Genomic DNA, 8,061 nt, shown 5'->3' on the forward strand with positions numbered 1-8,061 from the left:
CACAGGCAAAACACTTCTTGTTTTCCACAGGTTCAAGTGGTTCGCGTTCAATTACTCGTATGCGAAGCGCACGCCATTACTGCATTACGGCCGTAGCAATAAACATGTGGGCGTAGCCTCCTCGATAAACTATGATATGCGATGTCAAAGCAAAAGAGGCGTTGGTCAAAGTTACCAGTTCCATAGTTTTTCTTTATTCTATGATAATATCAATGGTCGGACGCCACAAAAATACCTTGAGCGCATTCAGGCGAGTGCCGTGCCAAATCAACTTGGAACGCCGCGGTCCCGTTTATTTTCTGCTTGTCACGCTTGCCTTCCAATTGGTGCGTCCAAAAAATTGCGAAATCACAAAAATTGCGGTGTCCGTTGACGGACACTTCGCAGGTTTGATGGCATTTCTAGTCAGCTTCAAATCGCTCCCTGTAAAAAAAAAAAAAAAAAAAAAAAAAAAAAAAAAGAGGGGGGGGGGGGATTTCCAAGTATCAGTTGGAAATTTTTCAGTCGTAAATTAGTACATAACTGGACCAATTGGACCAACTGGAACGTGACCAATTGGTTTTTGTTGGAGTTACCAATTGTACCCAGTGGGTACCAGTTGGTTGGAATGACCAATTGCACCAATGGCCCCGGCAATACCAATACACATATGTACCCTGCAAGTATGATTTCCCAGTTAGTTACGTTCTAGTTCAATTATTCCTATCGGTAGTCCAATTAGACTCGATTGGTAATGTAAGGTCGGCCTAGCTGGTTCAAAATGGCAAGTCCAATTGGGCTCAATTGGTTTCACTTTGACTCAATTGTAACCAGTTGGAACTAGGGATTCTCCAATTGGGTCCAGTTCATTCAACTCAATTGGTTTCTCCTCTGGCCCAGTCGTAACCAGTTGGAAGTAAGGCTTTTCCAATTGGAGTGAATTGTTTTTTTTTTGCTGGGCTGTCGCAAGCGTTATATCGAATGTTACGATTTCCCGGATCATGCGTTATTTTACCATGGTTCCCAAGACACGGATCAAATTGATATGCTCATTACCCAAAGTTCGAAGAGCTTCTAAGACTTAAAATAGTGAATATGTGACGGACGCGACTTAAATATGGATCCACACAATGCTGTAGCTTCATTATCACTATCCGCAACAGCCACAGTGCTGCAACATTTACCAGGTGCTCCAGATGCAGTTACTATATATGGCACGTGTCACCTTTGGACATGGCTTACCATATAGGTTTGCATACTCAAGCACAACAGCCTTCATAGAGTATAGAAACTGTGTTATACATCTACATAAAAATTTTCAGAAACCATAATACTTCACAATAAGTTTACACTGTAAAAAACCACGCATTTAAAGCAGTTTTTTAAACACAGCAAGTTTTACCTTTAAACATCCTGGAAACACTATTTACCTGGATGTCTAGCAGTCTTGCATTTGAGGCTTGTACATGGCGGATTAATATAAAAAAGAATGCTTCATTACTATTTTTAATTGGTATAAATGTTCCTCGAATTTATTATTATGATTTTTTTTAAATTTGAAATGAAGCACGTATACGACGCTTTCTCAAACATGAGTGCTACAAAGCATGCATGACAAAGTAATGTTCCAGTTTGTACGTTTGCATTAGTCACTCATTATTACGTACCAGAAAACAACTCCCTTTTTCAACACAAGATCAAAGGTACTATGACACAAAATGTTTGCGAGCACAAGCAATGATGTCATCGCATGCATACATACATCTGCTGAAGCTGGGCTCCTTCCAGCACACATGTTGCTAGGTCTAGGATTCACTTACCATTTGAAGCAAACCATATCCACAAGTGTTGCACCTTGAAGCAGTTTTTTAGTAAACTAAGGGTGAGTGCCACACCATTCAACTTTAGGTGCAGCATATGTAGCACTAGCCAAACTATATTTTATTCGACCTTTTCCTGTGAAATGAAGGGTCAACAAATTGCAACTCACTGCAATGCTGCACAACAGCATCAGAATGAAATGTCTTGCCTTCACTTGTAGTGTCACCAAATAGTGCATATTTCCCCAGAATTAATGGTGATTTGTAAAAGTGATCATTGTTGTTCCTGTATTTTCACTTTAACCATTTGTAAAAAATGCTGTTCACTCTGTTTCCTTGTGTAGTGATCGCAATTGGATTTTTTTCCTCATATTTGCTGCACTACTCTGCTGCTGCGATGTCTTCGTGCTGCAGAACGTTTTGAAAAAAAGAAAACTGCTGCATGTCAAACATTTGTTAGCTTCTCTTGTATATGCAATGTTCCATTCCATATATATGTGCAGCGAACGTACAATGTTATGTAGAATCTGCTTTGCTATCCTCCCTACTGTAATGCTTTTGGTTCTTGTCCTAAGGATACGAGAAAACAAGTAGCAATGGCATATATACAATTAAGTTGGCATCAGAAAAATGCATTTGTTAACAAAAGAAACCACCCTGCCCTCTCTCTAACATGCTTTGTCCCTTAGATCAGTGCTGTGAACTATTCAATAATCATACTTCACAGCTACAATTACACCAATTTCTTGGGTAGTGAATCAAATGCGTGAACCAGAACTTCTGGGGGTTTCTTTTCTTCCAGTTTACCATGCCATCACACGATAGCACAAGGAGACCCACACTGGAAGCCGATAGTGTGGGGAGGGCAAAGTGTTTGGGTGCACCACTCTCCATTCCCCTATTTCCTACCGTCATCATGACATCACAGCACGCACTCCGACCAGATCCGCAGGAAAGTATTTGTCTTTCAGCAATCTCAGTCCACTCATGGAGTGAATATACAAAGGTGATAGAAGAGCAGGGCTTGTATGTGTCTCTTCTCGATGGTGTTCACAGCATGCATAGACTTCAGGAAATAAGGAAGAGGCGCTCAACTGACCTGAGCATCCACACCTGCATGCCAATCTATCTTTTGCATTGCCAGACTACAAGTGAGGACAGGCTAGCTTGGAGCCTTTTACGATTTACGTAGTAGAGTACCCTTTGCATAGTGCTTGCCTAGTTCATTTTGTCCAAGCAATAAATGTGGTCTTAAGTGTACACAGTTGCTTTTCCTTATTTATGAGAACCCACTGTAGTTGGGGATGTATTATGGAGCAAATGAGCGTGGATTAAATCCCGACCATGGCAGCTGCATCAATTGGGGAAAAATGTAAAAACGGCCTGTGTACCATGTACTGGGTTCACGTTAAAGAATCCCAGGTGGTCCAAATTCATCCAGAGCCCCCCACTACAACGTGCCTCATCATCATATCATGGTTTTGGCAGGCAAAACCTAAGAATTATTTGTTTGTTAGTTTTTCTTGCTACATGACCAGCAGAGCATGACCACCTATAGTGAGAATTGTTAAACTATTTGTGACTTGCGCAATGTCACCCTTTCTGGATTATGCACCCATTTTAATTTGATATTCCCCTTTCCTCTCAACACACACGGTCTTTAAGATTTGCATGCTGTATTGCAATTTTAAACTTTGTAATATACCAACAACAGTGCTTGTTACACATTATCATACTTCACCGTCATTCTGTAATTTGCCTTTGCCTACATGCCAAACTGTGCTCCCTTAGAACAGGGCATTTTAACGCTTTATGGCTAAACTTTTGCTCCTCACATGCCTTTTCTGATTTACGGATCGACTTGATTTCGCATAAGCCGCAGGCATCATTATTAAGGTAAGAATCGCCCAAAAGACCCCAAGCTTGCAAGAACAATCACTCATTAAAATAATAAATGAGATGCAGCTAACTATTGACAACAAAATTTCATATGACCAGCATGCAGGCTCACTGATTAGGATAATGAACAATTGAGGTTTAGCTGCTAAGTAGGCAACAAGACTGGATGTCGTATGATTCGCTAAAGCCTGTTTCGAGAACCCACTCGTAGGTGGGTTCTCGTGTTTCAGGCACATTAAGTTAGAAATGTATACAAGGCACTCAGGTGAGAGGATAAAACAACAGGCCAGCTGTCATAGCCAACGATAAAGTCAAGCTATGCTGTAGGTCAATCAAAAATTCTTTCTGAATTGAAATTGGTTGAGAAATGCCAATAATGTTGCACCACACTTGCTGAAAAGGCACAAACAACTTGCCAAAGGACAAGAGAGCACTGCAGACCATAAATGTTCCGACTACTTCACCAGTGGAACGACCCATAAAAACTGGAAATCGGCAACATTTTCCAGAACAATAATTCCCTCATTGATGACACTTTGACTTGCTATGGCATGTCTGTAACGTAATTCTTGGTGTTCAAGAAATAGGCTTGCTGCACTACTTTATACACCATGTGAATTGTGCTCCTTTTCCACTGAAAAATCCAAGCTGAACGTGGTAACCCACTTACGAAGTACCTTGAAGAACGCCCAGTGCCATCATGTGATTACCTGAACCGTTTTTTTTTTTCTTTTCTTGAAAATTTGTATTTAGTGAGACATTGTTATGTTATAGTGGTGTTGAAGGAAATGGCAGCAGAGTATTGAGATTATGATGGCAAGCCTCAATACTGCCACTGGCTTAGTTATCACCCCTTGAACACAATGTATCGTACAATGCAAGAGAGAGAGAAACGAGAAGGGAAAGGTAGGGAGGTTAACCAAGGACGTGCCCCGGTTGGCTACCCTACGCTTGGGGAGAGGGAAGGGGGAAGAATAGATAAGGAGCAAGAATATAAATAATCATAAAGAGTCAGTCATTCACACAGTCAGTCGCAGAGGAGGGTTCACTGTCACAAGCGTTCACACAGAAGTGAAGAAGAGCTTTTGTGGCCTTTCGCATGCAAGAATGCATAGGCCATGGTCCCAGAATCTTTTCCTCTGACAGCACTCTGCTATCTAACATGCTTGAGTTGAGCTTGAAGAATCCGTCGTTGGGTGTCAAAAGATCATCGGCGCTGTCGTTGCCAACAATTCCGCAGTGGCTCGGCAACCATTGAAATACGATGTCGTGTCCTTTCTCGATCGCGTGGTGATGAGCTTGCCTTATTTCGTACACTAGTGTCAGCACAGCGAATGCCATCTAATACATGTGCCACAATGCCCTCCTCTGAAGGGATGTTATTGGATTGAATTCTGGGGTTTTACGTGCAAAAACCATGATTTGATTATGAGGCACACTGTAGTGGGGACACTGGGTTAATTTTCACCACCAGGAGAACTTTAACGTGCCCGTAATGCATGGGACATGCGTGTTTTTGCATTTCACCTCCATCGAAGTGCGGCTGCTGCGGCCGGGATTTGATCCCACGACCTCGTGTTTAGCAGTGCAACACCATAACCGCTAAGCCACCGCAGCAGATCTGAAGGGATGTTAGATAGAAACATTATGTCAAGCGAAATTCGCAGTGTGCACTATCCAAATTTCTAATATGCCAATCTTTTCATTATCGAATGTTTACCATGCCAGAACGTACTTAAAAGATGGATGGCAGAAGAAACATAATAGTACCCGATATTGTAGTAACCATGACGCCATGACATCATGGCTGCCATGTTTAGGGCACAAAACTTGCAGCTAAGAACTTTTCATTTTCTGTTCAAGAGATGCACAAATGTTAAAGAGCAACGTGCCTTTCTGACCTAGTATATCTCCTAGTGTACCTCCAAGGCGAGGTATCTCCAAGACAGTCAGAATACTGCCGTACATAGCAGAAACAGTGGCATACAAGTTGTCCCAACTAGCATGCACCAAATTTGTGTATAGAACAGCACAGCTGTGGTACACCACATGGGCACCATTGCAGCGTTATTAAAAATTGCATTAGCTTTAAACATGGCAGAAAATACCATATTTATTCAAATATAAGTCGGCCTTGTTTGTTTCGAAAACTTACCTAAAATGAGCTATCTACCTATGCTCGTGAACAAAGCTAGCAAAGGTACCGAGCTAATGGAGTTCCCCCGTTGCGTCCGCCATAAAGCCAGTCTGGAGATTATCCTGACTGGCTTTAAGAAATGTTGCATAGCCAATGCACTTGACAGCAACGAGGATGACGTCGTTTTGAGGTGTCGAGGATGCCTGCGAGGCATCTGACGACGACGACGTCTCTGGCAGTTTCGACAAGGATTCAGCTTGTGGCAACGACTAGCGAGATTTAGTAGCTGAGCTTACGGTACATAAAGGTTTGTTATGTTCAAAGTTTTTTGTTTTTCTAGAGATATGGTCAACCTATATTTGAATTATAATTTTTATGTCTTGGCGAGTTCAATATATAGGGGTCGACCTACATGCATGTTCGACTTATTTTCAAGTAAATACGGTAGTCTGCACGAAAGATAGCGTGCCGCGAACAACCTAGGCCAATGTTTTTTTTTGTTTTTTTTTGTGCTCCAAAACCCAATGTTGATGCAGTGGCCATAAAGTGGATGGTTTAAGTTTTGATTAATTACCAGTCGGCTCTTTTTCTGTTTCTTTCTTCCACTGGTTGTAACATCAGGCCAATAATACTGTTGTGAGAGTTGTCTCAAAGCCTTCTTTACTTTTACATGCCAAAAACTGGTTGGGCTTATCTGATGGAGGTTAGGTCACAAGGCGTGTGGCACATAGACCCTTCAAATGTTTTTGAGTCTGGTGATTGACATACTTTCTTTTACAGAGCTTGTTAGTTGAGGTGCCCTGTATATGCAGAGCTATACTATTGAAGCTGGTAGTGGGCGGCCCTAATAAGTTAAACATGGCAGAATTAATAAAAAAAAGTACTTGTGAAAGCGTGACAAAATATATTGCCTGCAAATAAAAGGCTAAATGTGTATCACGTGACCTACAACATTAGACTACAAGGAAATGAGTTTTATATGCTAGGAATGTATGAGTGAAACGCTATTGCCAGGCAGTTTGGATTTTAGTCGCAGATTTTTAAATAAACTTTCCAGCAAGTCGGCAAATGTGGCTAATAAGCAATTTGCAGTTTTTATGCTAGAGTGACGCTATAGCTGGCACAGTATTATGTACAGTAGGTGATGTGCTATTATAGTTGTGGTATTGGTTCGAGCAAACATTTACAGATGCACGCAAGCAATCTCTTTTGAGAAGTACCAGGTGCACAAGGTATTTAAGAACACAATGTTGGCTTCAGGCAGAGAATATCTCCAACAAAAATAGACCTATTTTCATCAAACTTTGAGAAATACTTTTTTTATGGTTTATTTCCACAATTACTAAATGAATCTGCCATCTGCAGCAATACCAGTTTCAATCGGCTTTGGAAATGGCTGCTGCGCGGATCAGGTTGACCAGGATCAGAGATGTTAACCATTGAGTCAGCAATGGCGGCGCCTCAGCAAGTCTTTTGTATTATGTGGCTGTCGTTAGCCTCTCTCTCATGACGCACCAGACATAGTATCGAGCAGATTTAAATCTGGAGAACTAGGAGGCCACAAGTTGGGAGTGACATGGTCGTAGAAGTTGTCAGCCAACCATTCCTGGTGACGCAGGCGGTGTGGGCGGGAGCTGAATCTTGGTGAAAGACATAAGGTCCTCCTTTCGAAACAGTCTCTATCCAGGCCACACAATGGTGGCAAGCACCTCCACGTACGTGGAGTCCTTGTGCGAAAAAGTGTAGCGGCACGACGTCACCCTCGTTGCTGAGAACGGCTACAACATCACAGATAACAAAAATTTGAGTGCATCACTGTAGGCACCTCATCAGCGCTTGCGCAAAGCCACCTGTCGTTACGGCAGTTAACTTTTTGGTCTTGTCAAAGTTCTTTCCATCTGAAAAAAAAGAACCAGAGCATTCCAGGCTCCTCAGGTCTCTTCAGCTTGCTTATCAAGCGCTTGGATCGGAGTAGACGATTCTCCCGAGTTTTTATCGGACAATGAATTACCCCCTCCTCATGACATAGGAATGGTACCTCAAGTCCCCCGTGCACAGCGAGCCCGACAGTCAACTCTGCGACTGGAGCGCCTTTGCAATGGCCACATCGCGACTCCCTGGTTCGTCACTCACGATGCTTGCAGCTTGCCCGAGAAAACAGGGTGTCTGAACACATCTTACCACTGACTGTGCTTTTTTTTCTTTCCTGCCACGTTTTGGCCACAA

General features: G+C 42.3%; 1 protein-coding gene across 5 annotated transcripts in view; it reads right to left on the reverse strand.

The window, feature by feature from the left end:
- LOC119442050 (spatacsin-like) overlaps window positions 1-8,061 on the reverse strand; it is a 105,934-nt gene that overhangs the window by 84,112 nt on the left and 13,761 nt on the right. The gene's annotated exons all lie outside the window — the stretch shown is intronic.

The sequence above is a fragment of the Dermacentor silvarum genome, chromosome 2, assembly GCF_013339745.2.
Source record: "Dermacentor silvarum isolate Dsil-2018 chromosome 2, BIME_Dsil_1.4, whole genome shotgun sequence".
Taxonomy (NCBI): domain Eukaryota; kingdom Metazoa; phylum Arthropoda; class Arachnida; order Ixodida; family Ixodidae; genus Dermacentor; species Dermacentor silvarum.